We start from the raw sequence: 11,023 nt of genomic DNA on the forward strand, positions 1-11,023 counted from the left end.
TTGATTGACAAAAAAGGAAAAAAGGAAAGTAATATTTATGGTTCAAAACAATCCGAAATTGACTTCCCGAGAAGTGCAGCAAGAGGTGGAAAGTCGGTTTTCTAAAACCGTTTCGTACTCGACTATCCGGAGGATTATAAAAAAATCCGGATACATGAGCTGCGTGGCCAGAAAGAAGCCCTGTATTTCCAAAACGAATCGAGAGAATCGAATTCAATTTGCAAAGGACCACATTTCCAAGCCTCCAGAGTTCTGGAAGTCCGTAATTTTTTCAGATGAAAGCAAGTTTTGCATATTTGGAATAAAAGGGAAAAAATCTGGCGCAAGAGCGGGGAAGCCCTCGAAAAGCAGAATTTACTCCCAACTGTGAAACATGGAGGAGGTGTAATAATGATATGGGGTTTTATGGCAGCTAACAGCGTTGGAAATCTACACTTCATCGATGGTATTATGGACCATAAGATATATTAAAGGATAATTTGATCCAAAGCGCAACCAAGCTGGGGCTACGGAACGAGTTTATCTTTTAACAAGAAAACGATCCCAAGCATACAGCTCAAAATGTCAAGCTCTGGTTGCTGTATAACGTGAAAAATCAACTCAAAACACCGCCACAGTCTCCAGACTTGAACCCCATCGAGGACCTGTGGAATTTATTGGAACGCAGGATCAGGCAGCACTCAATTACATCGAAGGCAATGCTTAAAACCATATTGCAGCAGGAATGGGACCAAATAGCCGAAGCTGAGACTGAGAAGTTGGTTAATTCAAGATATAAGAGTCAAGACGCCAGGCCAAGGCTGAGACTGCAACTGTAAGATCTGCAGGACACAGAGATTGAAGTGGAGACGAGTGCAGGACAGGAGCAGAGTCGAGAGAAGGACGAGCTACCGGCAAGGTGAGCGCGGATCAAGAGTTTGTGCCAGGCGTCGGGGTTAAGGTGGACTAACTATAAGGCTGAATCCTCGGATTTGACCTGTCGGGACATTTGTTTCTCAGGCTAGAGCCAGACAGACCTCAGGAAGCACCACGAAACAGGTGATCCCAGGATCATTCTGGTCGGACCCGAAAGGAAGGTTGGGCAGACTTTTGAGTACTACAAGCCGGGTGAAACTGGAAAGACGCCGTTGAAGAACGACGCCGCAGGAGTCCACAAGTAGCAAGTAGTAGCAAGTAGAGCAGCGACGCCGTCGAGGAGTGCCGCCAAGAAACGCACGAAGTGCATAGAGAGAGAAACTATACAGAGCAGCGCACAGTGGGGCGAAAAAGCCAAAAGTCTGCCTTAAATCAGCGGAGCCCTATAGCGAATATCTTTTGATGGGGCATTCTTAAAGGCAATTAAATATGTAAAAAAACATCATAAAGTGATTTTTTTTCGTAAAATTTTTTTGTTATAGAAAATTTTTAAGAAAAAAAAAATTGTTTTTTTAAGAAAAAAAATATAAATAAATTACTTATAGGGTTCTAAGTTTCCCAATATTTTTTTTTAATTTAACTTGATTTTTGAAAAAAAAATAAAACTATAACTTGTCTATGTTCGGCGCTTACTGCTAACCAAATTAAAAGGCACATTTTTACGAATGTGTCAGATATTTATGTAAAATGGGATTTAAAAATAGTTGTTACTTTTCACGTTCTTGCGGAAACAGTTCTATAACTTCCATCCTTCGACGTACAATGGTCTTATTTGTCTTAAAAATTCGGTGAAATACGCCTCTAGATGCCTGTAAAATATTTTAGGGCATATACTTTTCCTTGTATTTTTTTTAGCGTGTTCACCGCAGCAAGTTGGTTGGGAATAGAGGTGAACAAATTACTTCAATGGCTCATAGGCTTTGATTGACTCAAATTATGATGGAACCTTAAATGCAATAATGTAGAAGGGCATCTAAGCAATTTTTTGGCATAGGTTTTAGTACAACTGAGCACAGACCCTCGAAGATATCTTAAATGAAAATATAAAATGTTGCAGATATGCTTATATCCGTCTATATTAACGCAATTTAATGCCCATAGGGCTGCAACAAAAACACTGTTGGTCTGTGTTATATATTATTAATTAATTAAAATAGTTTATATACAAATACATAAAGGAGTGTAGGGTAAGGTGACGAACAATTCGTATTTTGAATGTAACTTTTTTAAAAATCCATATTTTTTAAAAGTGTAAAAAACAGAAAGTTGCTTCAATCTACTGAGCATAATTCTGTAATATTAGGATTCAAAATTCCAACGGATCTGAATCCTACAGCGTTTGGCGTAAACCATACTTTTTTTGGACTTTCAAAAGTTGTAGGGTAATGTGACGAACGATTTGTTTTTTAATATAACATTTCCAAAAATCAATATTTTTTAAAAGTGTAAAAGCAGAAAGTTGCTTACATCTACATCTGTGAAAGTACTATTCGAAATTTCAACGGAGCCAAATCCCACAGCGTTTGGCGTGATCCATCCTTTCCAACTGACGCACACTGGGCCAGCCGATCAGATTTTTGGCCAAAAATACGTTTTTCTTTTTTAAGAAAATGACCAAATTGAGTTTGGGATCCTTTTTATAATACATTAAACTAATTTATGCCAAAGTTTCAAAGAATTCGGGCAAGTAGTTTTCTTTTACCATATTTTCAAAGTGAAAAATTCATAAAATATTGATGGAAATGAAAAAAAATTTAGAAGTCAAAGATGCTGATGTTGCTGTTCGACTTCTTTCCGAAACTTGCAGAAGGGATTATTTTCAACAAGTAAAAAATATAATATAGCTCGTATGTCTTACTTGTTTGCTAAAATAAATGTAATTGTTAATTCTTACGCTTTTTTTCAGCAAATGAGTACTTTGCTTTTCGAGTGCCTTCGAGTGCCATCCGCAAATTAGTTCATTCCTTCAAAAAAAAATTCGTTGATCAATTTACTAAAAGCGTAGCCCACCGACTCGATGCGGTTTTGCCTTAGTTTTCGGTAATTTAAGTTTTAATTGAAGGCTTAACTCGAAGTCGAGCTTTTTTGAAGAGCTTAGCTAAGAGAGCCCAAGAGTATGCCATACTTTATTTCTTCAGGTTTTGGTGAACATTTTGCGCTCAAAAATTTGATTTTAGTGTGACTAACATCTAAAATCTACTTTTTACGTACACTAATCGATTATGGTATTTTCCAAACCTATATCTATCTATTTAATCATGACTATGCAAATAAAAATGTAGCATACTTTTGTTATGACTTCAGAATATGTCAAATTAACATTAAACAAATCAAAAAACAATATTTTTAAACAATTTTTTTTACATAATTTGATTATATAAAACTTAAAAGGTAACAAGAACAAAAAAATAGAAATTTTTTTAAATCGATTGTTTGATAAACGTTGATGTGGGAGCCTCCGAAAGTTGCACTTTTTAACGGTTCATAAATCTTAAATGACATAATATTTTTTAGTGATGTTAATTTTTTTTAGTTTGTTTTATCTCATACTTTATTGTTTTCGAAAATGGAAAAAGTGCGTCTTCTAGTTAGTTTTTTAAAAATAAAAAACCGAAAAGTACGTAAATTTTTCCGACTTTGGTCTGGATTATCTATATCATATAAAATTCCAAGAAATTTTACTTTTAGTTCGTTGGAAAGTTCAATCTTTTAAGAAAAAAACGCAAAAAACTGCATCCTTCTAACTGTCCTAGGAAAGAAATTACAGATTTTTGGCCAAAAAATTAACTTTCTGGCCCAGTGTGCAACTTGAACAAAAAGTCGTACAAATGTAAAGTAAATTCTTTCATTTGCCCCTTTTTTTGAGAACTTTGGGATATAGTCGTCCGATTTGTACAAAACTGTTAATATTGTATTAAAAACTTACATAATTGCTATTTCTAAAGTTTATTGCATTTATCTCCAAAAACAGCAAAGTTAATTTGATCGTTTCTATGGCAGCTACATGATATAGTTTTCCGATCCAGATGATTATCATATTTAATATGCGGGGGGATAAGAAATGGCGACTGGTAAAGTTTCAAGTCAATATCTTTTGAAATGACCGAGTTATTAATTTCGGCCAACAAAAGTGGTCAAATGCCCCATAGTGCAGTGGCAGATCTAGGATTTCGTTGTGGGGGTGTTATTGGAGCAATTTTTTGTTGCATACCGAGTGGGGGGTGTTATATCACCCATATCACCCCCGTGGATCCGCGCATGTATTGCACACCATTAGGGACTTTTATTTTAAAAATGCATAATAATAATTCAGGCGCTTTCATCGAATTGTATTTTTAAAAAGAACAATGCAAACTGTGAAGTATAAATTAAGCTCCCTTAAGTTTGCATCAATTAGCGAAAATGCCGAAAGCAGTTGGTATCGGCCAACTTTTTGATAACTTTTGTTCGCTGGTAAGTCGGAATCAGTTTGAACGCCTCGTAATGGTAGGGCGAACAACAGTCGAGCTTTAACTAAATTTATGGGAGCCCACGTCAAGTGTCAGAGCATTGCAATGGGGGAACGGAATAACATTTGGCTTTGTTGTGTCTACAAATTTGGGGAGCGCTGCTCGTCAGTGCTAATGAATAGGTGGGGAGTTTTGTGCAAAATTATCAAATAAAACGGGTAGCCGACCACACAATTACACACAATATTTTCGCACACGCACCCGAAACGGAAGCCGTATAAACAACATGAACATGAAATTTGGCTGCTGAAAGCATGTATATGTATAGCTTGCGGAGGAATGCACTATGGGGCCGGCGACTACTTTTCTTGGTCAAATCGCATTTTTATACCCTTGCAGAGAGTATTATGATTTCTTGATCAGCATCACAAGACGAGTCGATCTAGCCATGTCCGTCTGTACGTCTGTCCGTTTCTACGCAAACTAGTCTCTCAGTTTTCAAGCTATCGGGACGAAACTTTCGCAAAAGTCTTCTTTCTATTGCAGGTAGTATATAAGTCGGAACGAGACGGATCGGACAACTATATCATATAGCTCTCATAGGAACAATCGTGAAAAAAATGTAAAAAAAATATATCTTGGGTGTTTTTGAACCTATAACATCCTACTTTTGGAAATGTCATTTTTTATCTTATTCTGAATTTCGAATAAAATTTTTTTCAAAATCGGACACTATATCATATAGCTGCCATAGGAACGATCGGAAAATTAATGGGAATATAATAGGAAATAAATTATTGCTTTGTTGGTTTTTATTGTATTCTCTTCTACTCTAGGATATAACTCTTTTCAAATATTTTTATTTATATTTATCAAAATCGAACTACTGTATCATATAGCTGCAATTGAAACGAACGCAAAATTAATAATAAATAATAGAAAAATTAACATTTTGCGATTTGTAAATTAATAGGAATTATCTGCAAGGGTATAAAAGCTTCGGCTGGCCGAAGCTAGCTTCCTTTCTTGTTTTATTTAAGATATCTTCGAGGGTTTGTGCTCAGTTGTAATAAAACCTATGCCAAAAAATTTATTAGATGCCCTTCTACAAATTTGCATTTAAGGTTTTATCATAATTTGAGTCAATCAAAGCCTATGAGCCATTAAAGTAATTTGTTCACCTCTATTCCCAACCAACTTAATGCGGTGAACAGGCTTAAAAAAATACAAGGAAGAATATGTGGCCTAAAATATTTGACAGGCATCTAGAGGCGTCTTTTCCCGAATTTTTGAGATAAATACCACTATTGTACTTCGAAGGATGGAATTTATAGAATTTTTTCCATAAGAACGTAAAAAGTAACAAGTCAAAGTTAAGTCACTCTTACGTAACGAGTTTGTCGTGATTTCACACAGTAGGTTTTTTAAAGAAAACAGTGGTGTAGCTTAAAAATTGTGGGGGGAGATATTTAACAAGCATACTAACCCCTTGAAAACACAATTTTTCGATGTTCGGCGCCTACTGCTAACCAAATTGAAAGGCACATTTTTACGAATGTGTCAGATATTTATGTAAAATGGGATTTAAAATACTTGTTACTTTTCACGTTCTTACGGAAAAAATTATATAAATTCCATTCTTCGAAGTAAAATAGTGGGATTTATCTCAAAAATTCGGGAAAAACGCATTTATATGCCTGTCAAATATTTTAGGGCACATATTTTTCCGTATATTTTTTTAGCCCTGTTCGCCGCATCAAGTTGGTTGGGAATAGAGGTGAACAAATTACTCCAATGGCTCATAGGCTTTGATTGACTTTAATTATGATGGAACCTTAAATGCAATTATGTGAAAGGCATCTAAGCAATTTTTTGGTATAGGTTTTATTATAATTGAGCACAGACCCTCGAAGATATCTTAAATCAAAACATTAAATGTTGCTTTTTTTTTCAAACCGCGATTACCCAAATACCACCCGGTAAACGCGAAAACTAAGTATGCAGATATGCTTATATACGTCTGTATCAACATATTTTAATGCCAATAGGCCTGCACCTTTTAATAAAGTCCATTTTGTTGACCTGTGTAATATTAGATATGATGTTATTCGTATTTAATTTAAACAGTATAGCTCAAAGTTTAATAAATTTAGTTAAAATTAAAAATTTAATTAAATATTTTCATTTTCAAGTTAATAAACACAGCCATGGATAAAAAATAAAGCGAAATATATTTATTTGAAATATCCTTTAAATATATTCTATTTAAATATCCTTCGCTTCGTTTTTGTTAAACAACCATAATATATTCAAATATGTTAAACTTTATTAAAATGTTTTTAAATTTTATTAAGGAATTTTTTATTTTTATACCCTTGCAGAGGGTATTATCATTTTGGTCAGAAGTTTGTAACGCAGTGAAGGAGACGTTTCCGACCCCATAAAGTATATATATTCTTGATCAGGATCAATAGGGGAGTCGATATAGCCATGTCCGCAGAATATATGCTATTCCCATGAAACTTTCCAAATCGTATTTTTTTGTGCGTACCTTGATCAGAGTAAAGGCGCGTGCCGATCGAACGTCTATATCTTATAGTTTCCATATTAACAATAGTTAAATGCTGTGAAAATATCCCTTTTTTTCTATTTTTACATGACATTTTTGCAGTACTAAAGCTACTGACATGAAAATATGCAAATCTAATTTATTTATGTATACCTTGCTCAGGGTAATAGTTCTTGCCAATCAGACAACTGTATACTAAAGCTGCCGTTTAATAATTAAATTGGTTACATATAGGAAATCTTTTTATATCCTTGCAGAGGGTATTATACCGCAGTGAAGGATACGTTTCCGACCCCATAAAGTATATATATTCTTCGTCTATATCCTATAGCTCCCATAGGAACAATCGGATAAAGCTTTAAAATGAAAATATTTCGCTCAGTGTAAGAGCTATTGACAAAAATCTTTCTTAATCTTATTATTTTACGCATACCTTGATCAGGGTAAGAGCGCGTGCCGATCGGACGTCTATATCTTATAGCTCCCCTAGGAACAATCAAATAAAAACACCTCTTAACGAGGTAAAAAACTAGTGACGATCGCACCTTCAACATACAAAAGTTCTGATATCAACATTTGTGACGAAAAATTATTACACTCGTTATTAAATACACTTTCTAATATTTTCTCATTCGGCCCGCCCTAGCATACTATTTTAGCCTTTTTACCTTCATAGGCATTTTCTATTGCAGCGTGCCGAATGAGAAAATCTTAGAAAGTGTATTTAATGACGAGTGTAATAATTTTTCGTCACAAATGTTGATATCAGAACTTTTGTATGTTGAAGGTGCGATCGTCACTAGTTTTTTACCTCGTTAAGAGGTGTTTTTATTTGATATCAGAAGTTTTTGTTTGTTTATATCAAATAAAAATAACTTTTAAACGCGATTAAAAAAAGTTATAAATATGTATGTACGAAATATTAAATACAAATAGGAGCTTAGTTTTATATGCATTCAATTCGAGTTGTTATGAATAGTATAACTTTTTATAAAATAATAATATTAACTTTAAATATCATTAGTTTACAGCCAAACTACTCCAAGGCAATTGATGGCAAAATCTGTTAGTGCTCGACCCCCAAATCACTAAAATACCACTAATTTTTTTTTCGATGGCACAGTTTTTTTTAAAATATTTTTTAAAGTTCAAAATGTTAAATATCTGACTTTTTTCGAATTTCTTCCTATATCTCGGCAAATATCCACCCAATTCGGCCAGTTTTTGTTTCATTATAAAGTCAATAGATCAGAGCTTAACTTTGCCATACAGATCAATATGATTGGATAAGTAATGGCAGCGCAGCAGCTCGACAAAGATGAAAAAAAAACCAATATACTGGGGCAATCTCGCCACATTGGGGGGTAAAATCGCCACACCACCGGGGCAATTTCGTCACCTGAAAAATGTAGGGAACTTTACGCCTGTAAGTATGCTACACTGATCAAGCGTACCATTTTTGTTAACGTCCTATATTTCTTGCTGCTGCCGGTAGTCTGTTCGTTAGCCAGCTCGTCAAATAAAAAAAGATGTATCCAAAATAGGTGCGAATTTACCCTAAGCATAGGGTGGCAAAATTTCCCCAGACAGTACTTTTTTAGAAATAATTTTTTTTCTCCCGAAATTAGGCTCGAAGTTAAAAAACACTAACGCAGAAATGCACATTATAGCACTGTGTATTATACAAAAAAACCTGTATCTTATCCCTTTTCAATTGTGGCATACAGAAAAAATTTCGTCGAGAACTAAATGTAGCTTTTGAATTATTAAAACACATTTAATATTATAGCTTAATTATCTTGGCCTTCTGTGTAAAAAAAAACGCATTGGTTGTGTCTGGCCGTCTTGAAGGACTAAAACAAAAAAATTATATATTTTTACGACTTATGGATTCCGAGATATTGCAGGTGACGAAATTGCCCCTGTGACGAAATTCCCCCACTATCCCCTAAACAAAAATGAGAGGTAAATTTTATATTTTTTAAGGAATTTTTAAAAATTAAATTCATTTTTATAATTTTCTAGCTTTTAAATATCTGATTTAGCTATTTTTTGACCCGGCTGCCATCACCACTAATTTTTGGCCAAATTGGGTGGATATTTGCCGAGATATAGGAATAAATTCGAAAAAAGTCCGATATTTAACATTTTGAACTTTAAAAAATCTTTAAAAAAAACTGTGCCATCGAAAAACAAATTAGTGGTATTTTCGTGATTTGGGGGTCGAACACTAACAGAATGTGCCATCAATTGCTTTGGAGCTCTCCAAGAATATTATTTCGTAAACTAGTGTATTCATTAGATATACAAAAGGCATTAAAGTTATTATCTGCAAATTAAATGTTTCGTTTTATATATTTAAATTAAATATAAATACACACCCATTAACACAATACATATAAAACTGCGTGATTAAATATGAAAATATTTAAATGCAGGTTGATAACACAGGCCGACAGTGTTTTTGGTGCAGCCCTATGTGCATTAAATTGTGTTAATATATATGTATATAAGCATATCTGCATACTTAGTTTTCGAGTTTACCGGGTGGTATTTGTGCAATCGCGGTTTGAAAAAAGTACCAACATTTAATTTTTATACCCTTGCAGAGGGTATTATGATTTCAGTCAGAAGTTTGCAACGCAGTGAAGGAGACGTTTCCGACCCCATACAGTATATATATTCTTGATCAGCATCACTAGACGAGTCGATCTAGCCATGTCCGTCTGTCCGTCCGTCTGTCCGTCCGTCTGTCCGTCCGTTTCTACGCAAACTAGTCTCTCAGTTTTCAAGCTATCGGGATAAAACTTTCCCAAAAGTCTTCTTTCTATTGCAGGTAGTATATAAGTCGGAACGAGCCGGATCGGACAACTATATCATATAGCTCTCATAGGAACAATCGTGAAAAAAATGTAAAAAAAATATATCTTGGGTGTTTTTGTATTCTCTTCTACTCTAGGATATAACTCTTTTCAAATATTTTTATTTATATTTATCAAAATCGAACTACTGTATCATATAGCTGCAATTGAAACGAACGCAAAATTAATGATAAATAATAGAAAAATTAACATTTTTGCGATTTGTAAATTAATAGGAATTATCTGCAAGGGTATAAAAGCTTCGGCTGGCCGAAGCTAGCTTCCTTTCTTGTTTTATTTAAGATATCTTCGAGGGTTTGTGCTCAGTTGTAATAAAACCTATGCCAAAAAATTTATTAGATGCCCTTCTACAAATTTGCATTTAAGGTTTTATCATAATTTGAGTCAATCAAAGGCTATGAGCCATTAAAGTAATTTGTTCACCTCTATTCCCAACCAACTTAATGCGGTGAACAGGCTTAAAAAAATACAAGGAAGAATATGTGGCCTAAAATATTTGACAGGCATCTAGAGGCGTCTTTTCCCGAATTTTTGAGTTAAATACCACTATTGTACTTCGATGGATGGAATTTATAGAATTTTTTCCATAAGAACGTAAAAAGTAACAAGTCAAAGTTAAGTCACTCTTACGTAACGAGTTTGTCGTGATTTCACACAGTAGGTTTTTTAAAGAAAACAGTGGTGTAGCTTAAAAATTGTGGGGGGAGATATTTAACAAGCATACTAACCCCTTGAAAACACAATTTTTCGATGTTCGGCGCCTACTGCTAACCAAATTGAAAGGCACATTTTTACGAATGTGTCAGATATTTATGTAAAATGGGATTTAAAATACTTGTTACTTTTCACGTTCTTACGGAAAAAATTATATAAATTCCATTCTTCGAAGTAAAATAGTGGGATTTATCTCAAAAATTCGGGAAAAACGCATTTATATGCCTGTCAAATATTTTAGGGCACATATTTTTCCGTATATTTTTTTAGCCCTGTTCGCCGCATCAAGTTGGTTGGGAATAGAGGTGAACAAATTACTCCAATGGCTCATAGGCTTTGATTGACTTTAATTATGATGGAACCTTAAATGCAATTATGTGAAAGGCATCTAAGCAATTTTTTGGTATAGGTTTTATTATAATTGAGCACAGACCCTCGAAGATATCTTAAATCAAAACATTAAATGTTGCTTTTTTTTTCAAACCGCGATTACC

Source organism: Drosophila takahashii, chromosome 2R (genome assembly GCF_030179915.1).
Source record: "Drosophila takahashii strain IR98-3 E-12201 chromosome 2R, DtakHiC1v2, whole genome shotgun sequence".
NCBI classification, from domain to species: Eukaryota; Metazoa; Arthropoda; class Insecta; order Diptera; family Drosophilidae; genus Drosophila; species Drosophila takahashii.